The sequence below is a fragment of the Pristiophorus japonicus genome, chromosome 1 (genome assembly GCF_044704955.1).
Source record: "Pristiophorus japonicus isolate sPriJap1 chromosome 1, sPriJap1.hap1, whole genome shotgun sequence".
NCBI lineage: Eukaryota > Metazoa > Chordata > Chondrichthyes > Pristiophoridae > Pristiophorus > Pristiophorus japonicus.
The window spans coordinates 470,617,285-470,637,107 of record NC_091977.1 but is presented as its reverse complement, the minus strand read 5'-3'; the positions used below and the strand labels follow the sequence as shown (position 1 = coordinate 470,637,107).

General features: G+C 45.7%; 1 protein-coding gene across 3 annotated transcripts in view; it reads left to right on the top strand.

The window, feature by feature from the left end:
* Positions 1 to 15,501: 15,501 nt before the first annotated feature.
* tp53inp1 (tumor protein p53 inducible nuclear protein 1) overlaps positions 15,502 to 19,823 on the top strand; it is a 53,764-nt gene continuing 49,442 nt past the window's right edge. Inside the window, exon 1 of one of the 3 annotated variants that reach the window (XM_070894382.1) lies at positions 15,502 to 15,806. The gene's annotated coding sequence lies outside the window, so the exon portion shown is untranslated. Of the gene's footprint in view, positions 15,967 to 16,186; positions 16,216 to 19,823 lie in introns of those variants that run through there. The other 2 variants (XM_070894373.1, XM_070894390.1) reach the window with 2 other exon arrangements.

The following is a 19,823-nucleotide window of genomic DNA, read 5'->3' as shown; positions in this document are numbered from 1 at the left end:
CTTAAGTACTCTGAGATGCAGACTATCAGGCCCCGGGGATTTAGCGGCATTCAATCCCATCAATTTCCCGAACACAATTTCCCGCCTAGTAAGGATATCCTTCAGTTCCTCCTTCTGACTAGACCTACTGTCCTCTAGTACAATCGGATTTGAGGGGAAATTTCTTCACGCAGAGGGTTGTGGGGGTCTGGAACTCACTGCCTGAAAGGGTGTTAGAGGCAGAAACCCTCACCACATTTAAAAAGTACTTGAATGTGCACCTGAATTGCCGGAACCTGCAGGGTTACAGACCTAGAACTGGAAAGTGGGATTAGGCTGGATGGCTTCTTGTTGGCCGGCATAGACACGATGGGCCAAAATGGCCTCCTTCCGTGCTGTAAACTTCTATGATTCTAATGAACCCCTCCGCAACACTACCACAGAGCCGGAGGAATGCTACAATGAGAGCCATGCCGCCACCCGCTACGTCATAGAACAGACTATAGAGCTGCTGAAGCAGCGATTCCAATGCCTGGACCGCTCTGGATGCAGCCTTTAATACTCTCCTCAACATGTCTCACTATTCATTGTGGTGTACTGCATGCTGCACAACTTGCCATCATAAGGGCCCAGGCCTTGCCAGTGGGGATCGCGGGTCCACCTCAAAAGGACGAAGAGGAGGAACAGGAGCCTGCCGACGCCCCGAATGTCCAACAAGATGACGACAACCAGCAGCAGCCACGGAGGAGGCAGTGTGCCAATGTTGGTGGCGGCAGGGCTATTCGGTGGCAGCTCATAATGGAGTGATTTAAATGGAGGGAGCTGAGGGCTACAGCTAATAATGACTGTGCATTGTGCCATGCTAAGGCCACATCTCCATAACAAGTCAACAGTCATACACCAGAGGCTGAAGGAAATGTTCAACGTAACATTTTATTGCAAACACATTCCTCAAAGAACCCCAAAAACCCCAACCTCTCAAAAAAAACAAAATGGAGCACCCTCCCCTTCAAATTAAACAACATATGAGTGACTTATGCACCATAATGTAAATTAGACCCATGGGACATCTTCAATGAGTTTGTTTTGCGTAGGGATTTGCCACCCTCTGCCTTACCCCCCTCCCTCGCCTATTGCTCCTCCTCAATGGTTCCTCGGTGGCTGCAGCAAGGCCGCTTAAGGGCCGCTGTGTCTCAGGAATGCAGGTCAGATGACCTAGGAGGATGCCTTCGATCAGCTGTGGCCATGGAGGGCACTACTGCTGATTGCATCGCCTCAGGATGGGCGGCAGCAGTGTGCGATGGCTGGGGTGCAGGCCATGTCGGGTGCAATGGCGGACTGGCAGTAGAGGTTGCCAGAATACTGTCAGTGTGAGGAAGGACAGCACTTTCCATTTCCATTACCAGCGGCACACTGCCACTCCTCCTGGGCGGTGCCACAGCATCAGGAGCAATATGTGCCCCAACTGTGGGGAAGACAGAGGGATAGTGGCAGACACAGCTCGCATGGCATCACTATGAGACTGAAGGAACACAGCGAGCACCTGAAACACTGCAGTCTGGAATTGAACCGCTGCAGTCTGAGCTTCTACCGCTGCAGTCTGAGAGTGCATGCCATAAACCAGTGTCTGCATGACATCACGAGGACCTTGCGTGGCTTCAGCCTCTGATGTCATGGCTGCTGCTAAGTCAACGATGGCATGCACTATCACCTCTGGGACCCCACTGTCACTCGCTGAGGCCATTTGCCAGTCTACACAGGCAAGAATTGTTTCAGTGAACTGCTGAGAGGCCACACTCACACCAAGTGCAGCGATGCTCTGCGGCACAGTCCCCGATGCACTCATCATCTCACAGTACATCTGTGATGACTCCCTGTCTGGAGCCACCCAATAGAGGTCCTCATCTGCCTGACTCTTAGCAGGACACATGGGCCAACTTACCCTCTGGAGAGTTGGCCCCCGAGCTTCCCACAAGAACACAAGCACACAAGAAATGGGAGCAGGAGTAGGCCATTTGACCCCTCGAGCCCGCTCTGCCATTAAATAAGATCATGGCTGATCTGATCATGGACACCGTTCCACTTTCCTGCTCGCTCCCCATAACACTTTATTCCCTTATCGCTCAAAAATTTATCTCTCTCTGCCTTAAATATATTCAATGACCCAGCCTCCATAGCTCTCTAGGGCAGAAAATTCCACAGATTTACAACCCTCTGAGAGAAGAAATTCCTCCTCATCTCAGATTTAAATGGGCGGCCCCTTATTCTGAGACTATGCCCCCTAGTTTTAGTTTCCCCAATGAGTGGAAATATCCTCTCTACATCCAACTTGGCGAGCCCTCTCATTATCTTATATGTTTCGATAAGATCACCTCTCATTCTTCTGAACGCCAATGAGTATAGTCCCAACCTACTCAACCTATCTGCACAAGATAAAAGTTCACAGGGTTGGGGGTAATATATTAGCATGGATAGAGGATTGTCTAACTAACAGTAAACAGAGAGTCGTGATAAATGGGTCATTTTCCGATTGGCAAAAGGTAACTAGTGGGGTGCCGCAGGGATCCGTGCTGGGGCCTCACCTATTTACAATCTATATTAATGACTTGGATGAAGGGACCGAGTGTAATGTAGCCAAGTTTGCTGATGATATAAAGATGGGTGGGAAAGCAAATTGTGAGGAGCGCACAAAAATCTGCAAAGGGATATAGACAGGCTAAATAAGTGGCAAAAATTTGGCAGATGGAGTATAATGTGGGAAAATGTGAGGTTATCCACTTTGGCAGAGAAAATAGAAAAGCAAATTATAATTTAACTGGAGAAAAATTGCAAAGTGCTGCAATACAGAGGGATCTGGGGATCCTTGTGCATGAAACACAAAAAGTTAGTATGCAGGTACAGCAAGTAATCAGGAAGGCAAATGGAATGTTGACCTTTATTGCAAGGGGGATAGAGTATAAAAGCAGAGAAGTCCTGTTACAACTGTACAGGGTGTTGGTGAGGCCACCTAGAATACTGGTACAGTTTTGGTCTGCGTATTTAAGGAAGGATATACTTCTGTTGGAAGCTGTTCAGATGAGGTTCACTAGGTTGATTCCGGAGATGAGGGGGTTGACTTATGAAGATAGGTTGAGTAGGTTGGGCTTATACTCATTGGAGTTGAGAAGAACGAGAGGTGATCTTATCATGGAAACGTAGAAAATAGGTGCAGGAGTAGGCCATTCGGCCCTTCGAGCCTGCACCACCATTGAATAAGATCATGGCTGATCATTCCCTCAGTACCCCTTTCATGCTTTCTCTCCATACCCCTTGATCCCCTTTGTCGTAAGGGCCATATCTAACTCCCTCTTGAATAGATCCAATGAACTGGCATCAACAACTCTGCTGCAGGGAATTCCACAGGTATCGAAACATACAAGATAATGAGGGGCTTGACAAGATGGATGCAGAGAGGATATTTCCACTAAATAAGGGGCTGGCCATTTAAAACTGAGCTGAGGAGGAATTTCTTCTCTGAGGTTTGTAAATCTATGGAATTCTCTGCCCCAGAGAGCCATCGAGGCTGGGTCATTGAATATATTTAAGGTAGACAGATAGACAGATTTTTGAGTGATAAGGGAATAAAGGGTTATGGGGAGCGGGCAGGGAAGTGGAGCTGAGTCCATGATCAGATCAGCCAGGATCTTATTAAACGGCGGAGCAGGCTCGAGAGGCCAAATGGCCGACACCTGCTCCTATTTCTTATGTTTTTAAATCCAAATACACCACATCCTGGTTCCACCTTATCCACCCTGCTTGTTACATCCTCAAAGAACTACAGCAAATTTGTCTATCATCATTTCCCTTTCATAAAACCATGCTGACTCTGCTTGATTGAATTAGGCTTTTCCAAATGTCCTGCTACTGCTTTCGTCCCCTACGGCGCACAATGGACATGATTTTTGCAGTGCGACAGCTGCAGGGAACAGCCCCAGCTCTCTTATACATGGCCGCCTTCGACCTTACAAAGGCCTTTGACACTGTCAACCGCGAGGGTCTATGGAGCATACTACACCATTTCGGATGCCCCCAAAAGTTCGTCACCATCCTTCGCCTGCTCCACGATGACATGCAGGCCGTGATCCGTACCAATGGATCCATTGCAGTCCCAATCCACGTCCGGACCGGGGTCAAACAGGGCTGCGTCATCGCCCCAACCCTCTTCTTAATCTTTCTCACTGCCATGCTCCACCTCGCAGTCAACAAGCTCCCCGCTGGAGTGCAACTAAACTGTTCAACCTTCGCCATCTCCAGGCCAGGTCCAAGACCACCCAACCTCTGTCGTTGAGCTACACTATGTGGACGACGCCTGTGTCAGCGCACATACAGAGGCTGAACTCTAGGACATAGTCGACGTATTTACTGAGGCGTACGAAAGCATGGCCTTACGATAAACATCCGTAAGACAAAAGTCCTCCACCAGCCTGTCCTTGCCGCACAGCACTGCCCTCCAGTCATCAAGATCCACGGCACGGCCCTGGACAACATGGACCATTTCCCATATCTCGGGAGCCTTTTATCAACAAGAGCAGACATTAACGACAAGATTCAACACTGCTTCCAGAGTGCCAGTGCAGCCTTCAGCCGCCTGAGGAAAAGAGTATTTGAAGACCAGATCCTCAAAACTGCCACCAAGCTCATGGTCTACGGGGCTGTAGTAATACCTGCCCTCCTGTATGGCTCAGAGACATGGACCATGTACAGTAGACACCTCAAGTCACTGAAGAAATACCACCAACGATGTCTCCGCAAGATCCTACAAATCCCCTGAGAGGACAGACGCACCAACATTAGTGTCGTCGACCAGACCAACATCCCCAGCTTTGAAGCACTGATCATCCTTGATCAGCTCCGTTCAGCAGGCCACATTGTTCGCATGCCAGACACGAGACTCCCAAAGCAAGCGCTCTACTCGGAACTCCTCGACGGCAAATGAGCCAAAGGTGGACATAGGAAAGATTACAAGGACACCCTCAAAGCCTCCCTGACAAAGTGCAACATCCTCACTGACAGCTGGGAGTCCCTGGCCAAAGAGTGCCCTAAGTGGAGGACGTGCATCCAGGAGGGCGTTGAGCACCTTGAGTCTCATTACCGAGAGCATGCAGAAATCAAGCACAGGCAGCAGAAAGACCGTGCGGCAAAGCTGTCCCACCCTCCCTTTCCCCCAACAACTATCTGTCCCATCTGTGACAGGGACTGTGGCTCTCGTATTCGACTGTTCAGCCACCTAAGGACTCATTTTAGGAGTGGAAGCAAGTCTTCCCCAATTCCGAGGGACTGCCTATGATGATGATGATGATGCTACTGCTTCCTTAATAATGGATTCCAGCATTTTTCCAACTACAGATTTTAGGCTAACTGGTCTATAATTTCCTGCTTTCCGTCTGCCTGCTTTTTAAAATAGGGCCGTTACATTTGTGGTTTTTCCAGTCCGCTGGGAGCGCCCTAGAATCCAGGGAATTTTGGTAGTTTACAACCAATGCATCCACTATCTCTGCAGCCACTTCTTTTAGGACGCAAGGATGTAAGCTAAGTCCACAGGACTTGTCTGCCTTTAGTCCCATTATTTTACTGAGTACTACTTCTTTAGTGATTGTATTAAGTTCCTCCCTACCTATAGCCCCTTGATTATCCCCTATTGGGATATTTTTAGTGGTCTTCTACCGTGAAGACCGATGCAAAATATTTGTTCAAAGTCTCTGCCATTTCCCTGTTCCCCATTATTAATTCCGCAGTCTCATCATCTAGGGGACCAACATTTACTTTAGCCACTCTTTTCCTTTTTATGTACCTGTAGAAACTCTTACTATCTGTTTTTATATTTCGTGCTAGTTTGCTTTCATAATCTATCTTCGCTCTCTTCATTATTGTTTTAGTCGTTCTTTGCTGGCTTTTAGAAGTTTCCCAATCGTCTGGCCTCCCATTGGTCTTGACCACATTGTATGCACTCGTTTTCAATCTGATACCATTCCTTATTTCCTTAGTTAGCCATGGATGGTTATCCCTTCTCTTATAGCCTTTCCTTCTCATTAGGATATATGCTCGTGTTGCACGTTGCTGCAGGCCACTGGGTCCAGGAGCGCAACATCCGGGAAGCTCCGGAGGTTGCTTGTCCGCTCCCCCGAGCTGCTGTCCACACTTGCGGGCACTGGTGTCGGGTCCCGGTTGATTGGCACACATGTCCCGACAGACTCCTCATCCTCCCCCCCCCCCCACCCCCCCGTGTGAGGATGCTGACTGACGGGCAGACTGCGGCACATTTGAGTATAGGAGCAGGGAGGTCTTAATGCAGTTGTGCAGGGCCTTGGTGAGGCCTCACCTGGAATATTGTGTTCAGTTTTGGTCTCCTAATCTGAGGAAGGACGTTCGTGCTATTGAGGGAGTGCAGCGAAGGTTCACCAGACTGATTCCCGGGATGGCGGGAATGACATATGAGGAGAGACTGGATCTGTATTCACTGGAGTTTAGAAGAATGAGGGGATCTCATAGAAACATATAAAATTCTGACGGGACTGGACAGGTTAGATGCAGGAAGAATGTTCCCGATGTTGGGGAAGTCCAGAACCAGCGGTCACAGTCTAAGGATAAGGAGTAAGCCATTTAGGACCGAGATGAGGAGAAACTTCTTCACTCAGAGAGTTGTTAACCTCTGGAATTCCCTGCCGCAGAGAGTTGTTGATGCCAGTTCCTTAGATATATTCAAGAGGGAGTTAGATATGGCCCTGATGGCTAAAGGGATCAAAGGGTATGGAGAGAAAGCAGGAAAGGGGTACTGAGGTGAATGATCAGCCATGATCTTATTGAATGGTGATGCAGGCTCGAAGGGCAGAATGGCCTACTCCTGCACCTATTTGCTATTTTTCTATGTTTCATCATCTGTAAGCACAAAGCAACACAAGTGTGAGTAGCAGTTAGGGAGGGGCCAGGAAGGCAAGAAGGAGGTGGCTTTGTTATTTTGCAGATACATGTTGTAAGGCATGTTGGATGAAGGGTGAGGGGTGTCAGTTTCCTGCGGGGGATCTGCCTGTCCAGCCTCCACCGCTCCGACTGCTGGGCCCATGAGGACAGCCATTGGCTTCTAAATGTTGGTGAGGTCCTGCAGATCTGGCTCTCTTCCTCCCATCTACTGCTGCTCTCGCCTGTTGTGGGTGAGCTTGGCCTGCACTGAGCAAAACAAAAAGTTGTCAGTGGGTCTGTACCTACTGGTGTGCAACATCTGTCTGTAGTGAGTCGCTACTGATGTTACGATGTCCGAATGTCTGCATCTCAGACTACGTGGCAGCTCTCAGTGAATGTGTAAAAGGTGGGTCTGGGCACAAGGAGGTACGAGTAAGTATGATGCTGAAGGTCTGTGACTGCATATGGAGAGTTAAAAGATCTTGTTGGTGTCCTCGGGCTGAGTTGGGAGCTAGAATGTGAGAGACGCTTGGATGAGTGGGGCATGTCTTAGGAGGCTGTATAGAGCTTTGAGGGTGTGTACAGCAATGATGACCTGGCACACACACACAAGGTGTGGGCAGTGTCAAGCAGTGAGGTTCACATGAAGGCATTGCAAGGATAATGTAACGGCTACTCATCTTGACATTCCTAGTCAATTCATTGAATTTTTTCCGACATTGAGTGGCCATCCTGGGCACCGAGTCACAGGCAGTGACGTGCTGTGCCCCCACCCTCCACCACCTCCTGAAGACTCTGGGGGATGTCCTTTGTCCTCCTCGAGGCAGCAGATCATCTTGGCGCCGTTCCACGGCCTTCAGGAGCACCTCAAGGGCCACGGCCGAGAACCGGTGCGCACCTTGTCTCGCTGTGTCCGCATCCATCCTCCCGGACTCAAGTGAGTGAGAGTCTTGAAGTGCGCATGCTTCTACTTGAGTTGCCGAGCCTTTAAGAGTCAGCTGTTCCAGGGATCTGACTCAGAGTTTCGCGCAGGTGCAATGGGTCCGCCAAATGTACCGACCAAACTTTTGTTATTACCTCCCCCCCCCCCCAGCTCTGGTGTGCAACGGCTAATTTTGCACCCCTGTCAGTTCTTCGCCCGAATCTGACGAATTTCTTGGAGGAGGGCGCAAACTTTTTCATAGCGATAAAATTACCACTCCATCTGGGTTACCACCCCAAATGAGGTGAGACTGAATTTCCACCCCTTAGTCTTCAACTTCAAACTGAGTTTGCCAACGGTGTGCCCACATTCATTTTTAGTTGATTAACAATGCTCTCTGCCCTTATAAACAGAAATTCAAGAAACTAGCTACCATAAATACAAGAAATAGGGGCCATAAATACAAGATAGTTACTAATAAATCCAACAGGGAAATAAGAAGAAACTTATTTACTCAAGAGGGTAGTTAGAATGTGGAACTCGCTACCACAAGAAGCTGTTGAGGCAAATAGTGTAGATGCTTTCAAAAGGAAACCAGATGAATACATGAGAGTAAAAGGTAGCCTGAAAGGCCAATATGAGGTAGATAGAATGGGAGGAGAATTGTGTGGAGTATAAACATGACGACAAACTAGTTGGGCGAAATGGCCTGTTTCTGTGCTGTATATAATGCTATGTAAACAAAATTGTGTGATTCAATATTGTAGTAAAAACCTCACAGACTGATGTAAAATGGGTTTTTGGATTAAAAATCTATAAAGTGTTCTAAAATTATTCAGAATTTGCTATTTTAATATAAAATTTGAAATTTTCTAAAGAGGCAGTGAAGAGAATATCCAGGGGCCTCCCTCGTGTGTTGCATCGCATAGACTTTGGCAGGAGTGTGTACGATTTTAAATGTACCATCTACACCCCTATCCTTTGCTATAATATAGATACTTTGTTCCAATATAGCCTGGTCATTATTATTAGGCGTTGTAAATGGTAACTTTTTATCCCTCCCATTTCAAAAATTGTACTGTATAGGGACTGTGTTAGCCAGGTAAGTTTACTTAGCATGGTTATATTGCTGGTCAACTATAATGCATTTGATGATTTTAGGAATTTGTGTGTAGTTTTATGCAATGTTTGTTTTGCTGAACACGAGGAAGGGAAGAGAAAAAGACAAAGGATTCCGAAATTTCTCTACACAATGAAAATATTTAGTATTTTGTCATGTTGCGATAGTACCTGCTGTTTGCAAAATGTTTCACTTCACCTTCGTAGTCGGGAGCAGCAGCAGGAGCGGGCGGACATGTGAGGGCAGCGGAGTGCTTCAATAAAGCCCCGAGGCTCGAGGCCCAGACCGAGTTAGTCGGGAGCAGCAGCGGGAGCGGGCAGACCTGTGAGGAAAGCGGCAGCAGCGGGGCAAAAAGTAAGAAAGAAGTAAAAAGTAATTGAAGTGTGACGTCACAGCCAAGAAGGTAAGTGATTGGCTGGTTGATTGGTGAGTAGTTTTCTTTTTCTTTACCTTTTTTCTTTGTCTTAGCAATACGAAACCTTGTCATTGTTACCAAATTAAGTAATTTAAGGGTTACGTCATGGCAGGAGAGCCCAGACCCATGTCATGCTCCTCCTGTGCTATGTGGGAAATCAGGGACGCTTCCAGTGTCCCTGACTACTATGTGTGTGGGAAGTATATCCAGCTGCAGCTCCTGACAGACCGCGTTGCGGCATTGGAGCTGCGCATGGATTCACTCTGGAGCATCCGCGATGCTGAGGGTGTCATGAATAGCAAGCTTAGTGAGTTGGTTACACCGCAGGTAAAGGTTACACTGGCAGATAGGGAATGGGTGACCATCAGGAAGAGCAGTGGAAGGAAGGTAGCACAGGGATCCCCTGCGGTCATCTCCCTCCAAAACAGATATACCACCTTGGGTACTGTTGGGAGAGATGACTCATCAGGGGAAGGCAGCAGCAGCCAAGTTCATGGCACCATGGGTGGCTCTGCTGCACAGGAGGGCAGGAAAAAGTATGGGAGAGCTACAGTGGTAGGGGATTCTATTGTAAGGGGAATAGATAGGCGTTTCCGTGGCCGCAAATGAGACTCCAGGATGGTATATTGCCTCCCTGGTGCAAGGGTCAAGGATGTCTCGGAGTGGTTGCAGGGCATTCTGGAGGGGGAGGGTGAACAGCCAGTTGTCATGGTGCATATAGGTACCAACGATATAGGTAAAAAGCGGGATGAGGTCCTACAAGCCAAATTTAGGGAGTTAGGAGTTAAATTAAAAAGTAGAATCTCAAAGGTAGCAATTGCTACCAGTGCCACGTGCTCGTCAGAGTAGAAATAGCAGGATAATTAAAATGAATACATGGCTCGAGGAATGGTGCAAGAGGGAGGGATTCAAATTCCTGGGACATTGGAAGCAGTTCTGGGGGAGGTGGGAACAATAAAAACCAGACGGTCTGCACCTGGGCAGGACCGGAACCGATGTCTTAGTGGGAGTGTTGGCTAGTGCTGTTGGGCAGGGGGATGGGAATCTATGCAGGGAGACAGAGGGAAGTAAAATGGAGTCAGAAGCAAAAGGTATAAAGGAGAAAAGTAGAAGTGGAGGGCAGAAAAATCAAACGCAAAAATCAAAAAGGGCCACATTACAATATAATTCTAAAAGGACAAAGAATGTTAGAAAAACAATCCTGAAGGCTCTGTGTCTCAATGCGAGGAGCATTCGTAATAAGGTGGATGAATTAACTGCGCAGATAGCTGTTAACGGATATGATGTAATTGGGATTACGGAGACATGGCTCCAGGGTGACCAAGGCTGGGAACTCAACATCCAAGGGTATTCAATATTCAGGAAAGATAGACTGAAAAGAAAAGGAGATGGGGTAGCGTTGCTGGTTAAAGAGGAGATTAGTAAGGAAGGACATTAGCATGGATGAGAAAGGAAAGATAGATTACGAAAGTAAACTTGCGCAAAACATAAAAACAGATAGTAAAAGCTTTTACCGATATATAAAATGGAAAAGAGTGACTAAAGTAAATGTTGGTCCCTTAGAAGATGAGAAGGGGGATTTAATAATGGGAAATGTGGAAATGGCTGCGACCTTAAACAATTATTTTGCTTCGGTCTTCACAGTGGAAGACACAAAAACCATGCCAAAAATTGCTAGTCACGGGAATGTGGGAAGGGAGGACCTTGAGATAATCACTATCACTAGGGGGGTAGTGCTGAACAGGCTAATGGGACTCAAGGTAGACAGGTCCCCTGGTCCTGATGAAATGCATCCCAGGGTATTAAAAGAGATGGCGGAAGTTATAGCAGATGCATTCGTTATAATCCACCAAAATTCTCTGGACTCTGGGGAGGTACCAGCGGATTGGAAAGCAGCTAATGTAATGCCTCTGTTTAAAAAATGGGGCAGACAATAGGCCGGTTAGTTTAACATCTGTAGTGGGGAAAATGCTTGAAGCTATCATTAAGGAAGAAATAGCGGGACATCTAGATAGGAATAGTGCAATCAAGCAGATGCAACATGGATTCATGAAGGGGAAATCATGTTTAACTAATTTACTGGAATTCTTTGAGGATATAACGAGCATGGTGGATAGAGGTGTACCGATGGATGTGGTGTATTTAGATTTCCAAAAGGCATTCGATAAGGTGCCACACAAAAGGTTACTGCAGAAGATAAAGGTACGCGGAGTCAGAGGAAATATATTAGCATGGTCGAGAATTGGCTGGCTAACAGAAAGCAGAGAGTCGGGATAAATTGGTCCTTTTCAGGTTGGCAATCGGTGGTTAGTGGTGTGCCACAGGGATCGGTGCTGGGACCACAACTGTTTACAATATACATAGATGACCTGGAAGAGGGGACAGAGTGTAGTGTAATAAAATTTGCAGATGACACAAAGATTAGTGGGAAAGCGGGTTATGTAGAGGACACAGAGAGGTTGCAAAGAGATTTAGATCGGTTAAGCGAATGGGCTAAGGTTTGGCAGATGGAATGCAATGTCAGAAAAAGTGAGGTCATCCACCTTAGGGGAAAAAAACAGTAAAAGGGAATATTATTCAAATGGGGAGAAATTACAACATGCTGCGGTGCAGAGGGACCTGGGGGTCATTGTGCATGAAACTCTTTTGGAGTTTACCTGAAAAAAACATAAACATTAATCCGTGCCACCCGCCCTGGATGACACACCAGACATTTACAAGGCCCTTTTTTTCCTTTTTTGGTTTTTTTTTTGTGTTTTGCTTTTTTTTGTGTTTTCTTTGGGGGCACTAACATCACTTTTTTTTTCCGTGCTCCCTATAAAAGGGGAGGGGGACACTAAAAGCACCGGCAATTAAAACAAATTAAACTTTAAAACGTAAAATCAAATTAAAATTTGGTTGCCGGGCGTGATGATGCACTCCAGTCCCTCCGGTGCCCACCTCTCGCGGAAGGCCGCGAGCGTACCGGTGGACACCGCGTGCTCCATCTCCAAGGACACCCTGGACCGTCATTGTGCATGAAACTCTTTTTGAGTTTATCTGTGAACAAAAAAGACATTAAACCGTGCCACCCGCCCTGGATGACACAGCAGACATTTACAAGGCCCCTTTTTTTTTTCCTTTTTTTTTGTTTTTTTTTTTGGGCGCTAAAATCAAATTTTTTCCAGTGCCCCCTATAAAAGGGGAGGGGGACACTAAAAGCACCGGCAATTAAAACAAATTAAACTTTAAAACGTAAAATCAAATTAAAATTTGGTTGCCGGACGTGATGATGCACTCCAGTCCATCCGGTGCCCACCTCTCGCGGAAGGCCGCGAGCGTACTGGTGGACACCGCGTGCTCCATCTCCAAGGACACCCTGGACCGTCATTGTGCATGAAACTCTTTTGAGTTAACCTGCAAAACATAAAACATGTATCCGTGCCACCCGACCTGGATGACACACACAAGACATTTACAAGGCCCTTTTTTTGTTTTTTTGGGGGGTTTTTTGTGGGTTTTTTTTGGGCACTAAAATTAAATTTTTCCTTTTTCCAGTGCCCCCTATAAAAGGAGAGGGGGACACTAAAAGCACCGGCAATTAAAACAAATTAAACTTTAAAACGTAAAATCAAATTAAAATTTGGTTGCCGGGCGTGATGATGCACTCCAGTCCCTCCGGTGCCCACCTCTCGCGGAAGGCCGCGAGCGTACCGGTGGACACCGCGTGCTCCATCTCCAAGGACACCCTGGACCGTCATTGTGCATGAAACTCTTTTTGAGTTTATCTGTGAACAAAAAAGACATTAAACCGTGCCACCCGCCCTGGATGACACAGCAGACATTTACAAGGCCCCTTTTTTTTTTCCTTTTTTTTTGTTTTTTTTTTGGGGCGCTAAAATCAAATTTTTTCCAGTGCCCCCTATAAAAGGGGAGGGGGACACTAAAAGCACCGGCAATTAAAACAAATTAAACTTTAAAACATAAAATCAAATTAAAATTTGGTTGCCGGACGTGATGATGCACTCCAGTCCATCCGGTGCCCACCTCTCGCGGAAGGCCGCGAGCGTACCGGTGGACACCGCGTGCTCCATCTCCAAGGACACCCTGGACCGTCATTGTGCATGAAACTCTTTTGAGTTTATCTGTGAAAACATAAAAACATTAAACGGTGCCACCCGACCTGGGTGACACTCCAGACATTTACAAGGCCCATTTTTTTTTCCCCCTTTTTTGTGTTTTTTTTTGTGTTTTTTTTTTTTTTTTTTTTTTTTTTTTTGGGCACTAAAATCACAATTTTTCCCCAGTGCCCCCTATAAAAGGGAAGGGGACACTAAAAGCACCGGCAATTAAAACAAATTAACTTTAAAACGTAAAATCAAATTAAAATTTGGTTGCCGGGCGTGATGATGCACTCCAGTCCCTCCGGTGCCCACCTCTCGCGGAAGGCCGCGAGCGTACCGGTGGACACCGCGTGCTCCATCTCCAAGGACACCCTGGACCGTCATTGTGCATGAATCCCAAAAAGTTAGTTTGCAGGTGCAGCAGGTAATCAGGAAGGTGAATGGAATGTTGGCCTTCATTGCGAGAGGGATGGAGTACAAAAGCAGTGAGGTCCTGCTGCAACTGTACAGGGTATTGGTGAGGCCACACCTGGAGTACTGTGTGCAGTTTTGGTCACCTTACTTAATGAAGGATATACTAGCTTTGGAGGGGATACAGAGATGATTCACTAGGCTGATACCGGAGATGAGGGGGTTACCTTATGATGATAGATTGAGTAGACTGGGTCTTTACTTGTTGGAGTTCAGAAGGTTGAGGGGTGATCTTATAGAAACATTTAAAATAATGAAAGAGATAGACAAGATAGAGGCAGAGAGGTTGTTTCCACTGGTCGGGGAGACTAGAACTAGGAGGCACAGCCTCAAAATACGAGGGAGCCAATTTGAAACCGAGTTGAGAAAGAATTTCTTCTCCCAGAGGGTTGTGAATCTGTGGAATTCTCTGCCCAAGGAAGCAGTTGAGGCTAGCTCATTGAATGTATTCAAATCACAGATAGATAGATTTTTAACAATAAGGGAATTAAGGGTTATGGGGAGCGGGCGGGTAAGTGGAGCTGAGTCCACGGCCAGATCAGCCATGGTCTTGTTGAATGGCGGAGCAGGCTCGAGAGACTAGATGGCCTACTCCTGTTCCTAATTCTTATGTTCTGATGTTCTGATGGATTCTGTATGGGTGGAGCTGCGGAACACCAAAGGGCAGAAAACGCTAGTGGGAGTTGTGTACAGACCACCAAACAATCAGTGAGGTTGGAATGGCATCAAACAGGAAATTAGGGATGTGTGCAATAAAGGTACAGCAGTTATCATGGGTGACTTTAATCTACATATAGATAGGGCTAAACAAACTGGTAGCAATAATGTGTAGGAGGATTTCCTGGAGTGTATAAGGGATGGTTTTCTTGACCAACATGTTGAAGAACCAACCAGGGTATGGAGAGAAAGCAGGAATTGGGTACTGAAGTTGCATGATCATTTAAGATCATATTGAATGGTAGTGCAGGTTCGAAGGGCCGAATGGCCTACTCCTGTACCTAGTTTCTATGTTTCTATGAAGTGAGGGAATCAAAAATATGTAGGGGCAGGTGGGCTAAGGTCTCAAAATATTTTATTGTGTGTTAAAAATGTTATATTCCGCTTAGAAACAGAATATACGTCATGGGTTTAATGTATAAAAATAGAATTTATGCTTCCTTTGTTTCCAGTTACATGATATATTTCGCATGCATTCTCATAAGACTTCCTCAACGTTATGACGATCCATATTTATATTTAAATACAATGTAAACTATTTTCCATAGACAATACAATTATGAACTTTGATCGCCACCTCCCCCCCAAAAAAAAATCATTGCCGGAATGATTGGTGTATTTTTTTTAATTGCATATTAAAAATATACATTTCCAGATAATATTACGTGCAGACTTCCCTGTCAGGGTGAACCGCAAACCCTGCTGAGCAGGTTTACTTGCTGTTCACCTAAGCAGCCGCTAGACTCCCTTCGACTTCTTCCTGGCTCCCACACCAGATCACGTGCGTTAGTGACAGAACGTCCCCAGATGCCAACGCTCTTTTGATTGGACAGGAGAGGGTCGGGTGCGAGGCGGGGCATTGTGACGCGCGGCGGCGATCAGCTGTTGGAGTTCCACAACAATAACAATACAGGGAGGTGAGAGCGGGCGGCACGGACCAGGACATTCACCCGGTGACGCTCTCCAAATACAACAGCAACAAAGAGATACGGCAACTCTCATTTTATCCTCTCTTTCTTTTTTCTACCTCACAGTTTTGTTTTAAAAAAAAAAGAAAAAGAATCCTTTAAAATCGAGCCCGCGCTGAAAATTTTGTTTACATACAAAAGAGGGGGGTCAAAAAAGTGCAATACCTAAAGTCAGGCAAGTGGCGTGAACTTTCCCTGTGTCTGGTTGCATTTTTCTTCTGAACTCGATTCTCTTGCGTTAGCCGGGAGGAGGTGCGAGAAAGGAGAGAAAAGACAAAGCGAAGGGAGAACTGCAATCGAGCAACATGAACGGTTGCTCCGGATAAAGTGTATTTGTAGGTCGATTCTTTTGTTTTTGCTTTAGTGTTAAAGTGCCGCGTCGTGTTAATCTGGTAATACTGACATTTTAAAACGCGACCACCGAGCCCTTTATGTGTGGTATCGTTCATCATCACGGGTGTCGGTTTACTCGATCTTTTCTTACAGCCAGACGACCAGCTGGGCGCTTTAAAATGCTTACGTTAGCTTTTAAAGGCGTAACTAAACAGTCCTCAACTGGGCTGTGTGCGGTTTCTGGAGATGAGGTTAGAGACATTTTGCTGTTGTGTTACTGTTGCTCGCGATAGCTTGTGCGGATGTTTGTTTTCCTGCATGAAATGTTTAATGACCAGTTGATCAGTGTTGCTTTTTTCCCCCTAGGATTCTGAAAGCAATTTTAAATATTTACGTAATAAATAGTTCAATTGTGTTTTGTTTTACATCTGCAAACAATGAAATGATTTCTAGTTATTTTTATATATAGGATTATTTATGGTAGAGTGTGACTTATTTCTTACCAAGTGGTGCTGTAATCGCAATCTTCTGGACGAACAAAGAATTGGGCCATTAAGCCGCCTAATCTGATAATCTATAGTGTTGTGACGGATTTCTTTCCCAAACACACACAAAACAGAGCCCCCAGATTGCGGGTGCTCGCGGTGGAGAGACTCGGCGAAGGGATTCCGAATGCAGCACCATCTTCCACTGATGTCACCATCGGATCTGGCTTCGGTTCTTGGGACTTAGCAATGGTCGTGCCATGGCAACCTGGGGCTGCTTCCATCCTTAGTCAAACGTGCGACTGGACATCTTACAAGTGGTTACACAGATGCTACTGGATGACTGATAGTGGATTTACTTTGCACAGTAATCTAGTCAGACGTTGCATTAATTGCTCCAAAAGTTTGTTCCATCAGATGAACCCAATATTGGATTAATGCCAGTAATCTTCTGGTAGACATCTGGCTTTTTTAATTTTAGAAATAAAATTACCACTAGTTACTGTGATTATGTAGTACTTCGCAGGATGTAAGACCACATATGGTACAAAGTTTCCATCCAAGCTAAATTACAAAATAATTACTGGTCACAGATTCTCAGTATAATATAGTAAACAAGAGCATTTGGGAATTACTTACTGTCTTACAATATATAATAGCAATGATATTCCTTTGTATAAGTTATTAAGTGCGCTTTCACTACTGATCAAATGACACAGTATAATCATCATAGTCGGTCCCTCGAACGATGATGACCTGCTTCCATGAGTGCACAGGTGTTTCAATGAAGGGCCCGATGTTCCAGTCCTGAACTCCAATTGAAGGGGTGGAAGGTGCCTGTGTGTGAATTTTTTTAACGTGTGGTGACCGTTGCACACCAGTTACCACACGGGCTTGACAGAGCTAGGCCTTTATCCAGTGGCAAAGGTTAACCAGGACGACTGGAGACCTGCTCTGCTGCACGGACCTAGCGCGCACATATATCGCAGTGTGGGCTGGCCCGTGTTGCCCCTGGGCCCCGTACCCTCATTTGTCGCACCTCCACCACAATCTCTCGCAGCTTCTCCGCCACAAACATTCATCGCATCTCTGCCACGATCTCTCGCCGCTCCTCCACCAAACGTTTGCCTCGCCTCCGCCGCAATCTCACACCACCCCCCGCCACGATCTCTCGCCGCTCCTACGCTACAATCTCTTGCCGCACCTACACCACTCTCGCCGCTCATCCGCCCCGACCTTCCCACTCCCCTGTACCTGGGTCCCGCCAATGTTCCTGCCCACATTCCAAAATGGCTGAGTAAAGAACTACCTGAAAAATCTTCAATTTCAAAATTTAATTAGAATCATAGAGTGCTACAGCACAGATGTAGTCCTTTCAGCCCAACATCCCTGTGCCAGATCTTTGAAAGAGCTATCCAATTATTCCCACTCCCCTGCCCTTTCCCCACAGCCCTAGGAAATTGCTAGAGTCTATAGGTAAGGATAGGGTGACTGAACACCTTAAATTTTCAGTTGATCAGAGAGAGACCCTAGACTTGTGAAAGGTAAGTCATGCCTGACGCACTTGATTGAATATTTGAAGAGATGACTAAAGTAGTGTACAGGGGAATGTCTATGGATGTAATTTGATAAAGCATTTGATAAAAGTCCCACATAAGAGACTGTTATCTAAGGAATAAGCCCAAAGAATTGAGGGCAAAATTGTTGATCTGGTTAGGAAATTGGCTGAGTGGCAGGAAACCGAGAGTAGTGATAATGGGTAGGTTCCCAAATCGGCAGAATGTGACTAGTGGTGTCCCGCAGGGATATGTGTTGGGAATATTTGAGACTATATAATACTGCTGGTCAAATCACAGGATAGGATCAGATAAGGAAAACCATTCAGTCCATTGCAGCCAGATCGACCCTACAACGTCCAACATTTTCTTGAATGAATCCAGGGCTTTTGTCTCCCACCACCTTAACCAGAAGCCCATTCTATTTGTTGATCATCCTTCACTCACAGGAAGGGAGGGGCCTGCTATCTGTTTGTGTTCATTATAAGCTCCCATCAGAAAGAAGGTGAGAAATGTCACAAGAAATAACTTTTACAGAATAACACACCAGTATGTAGTGTGTTACAGATACCTACCACATCTCAGAGTTGAGACTCTGTTTATGAATTTACTTTGGAGTATCTTTTTCTAATATAAACTAATTTTTGAGACATTTATTTCTATAGGCTAATATTTGTGATGTTACTGTAAGTGTGTTGCAAAATAATTAATTGCAGATCTTGATTCTTTTTTAATGGTTCTATTTAAGGCTCCAGGGATTGTTAGATGTGACTCTTCTAGCTTTGCCTCCCCTATTGTGAATACCACAGCTCCTGTTCGGCACTTTGCCATGAAATATCCCATATTGGGAGTTAAGAACAGTTGGACTTATTCTTGCTGGGCCCATGTAGCATTAGTGTTAAAAAGTTTGAGACTGGTCTCGAAATTAATAAGGAAATGAAAGGACTTACATTTATGTAATACCTTTCATGACTTCAGGAATTCCCATAACACTTTACAGCCAATGAAGTACTTTTGATGTGTAGTCACTGTCATAATGTAAGGAAACACCGCAGCCAATTTACACACAGCAAATTCCCACAAACAGCAATGAGATAAATGACCAGATAATCTGTTTTTGTGATGTTGGTTGAGGGATAAATATTGGCAGGACACTGGGATAACACTCCTGCTCTTCTTCGAATAATACTATGGGATCTTTTATGTCTGCCTAAGAGAGCAGATGGGGCCTCAATTGAACATCTCCTCCGAAAGGCAGCACTCCTTAAGTACTGCACTAAGGTGTCAGCCTGGATTATGTGTTCAAATCTCTGGTGTGTGGCTTGAACACACAAAAGTGCTATCACTGAACCAATGCTGATCCCTAATAAGAAACAAAATGCCGCAGCTGAAATTTGAACTAGAAATGTAGAATACTGCATATGAACAGCTTCTGAATAGAGAAAAGATCAATCGATGTTTCAGGTCTAGACCCTTTGTCAGAATTGGAAAACAGAATATATAAGACTGAACAAAGCAAAGAGGTGAAACATAGAAAATAGGTGCATGAGTAGGCCATTCGGCCCTTTGAGCCTGCATCACCATTCAATATGATCATGGCTGATCATGCAACTTCAGTACCCCATTCCTGCTTTCTCTCCATACCCCTTGATCCCTTTAGCCGTAAGGGCCACATCTAACTCCCTTTTGAATATATCTAATGAACTGGCCTCAACAACTTTCTGTGGTAGAGAATTCCACATGCTCACAACTCTGAGTGAAGAAGTTTCTCCTCATCTCGGTCCTAAATGGCTTACCCTTTATCCTTAGACTGTGACC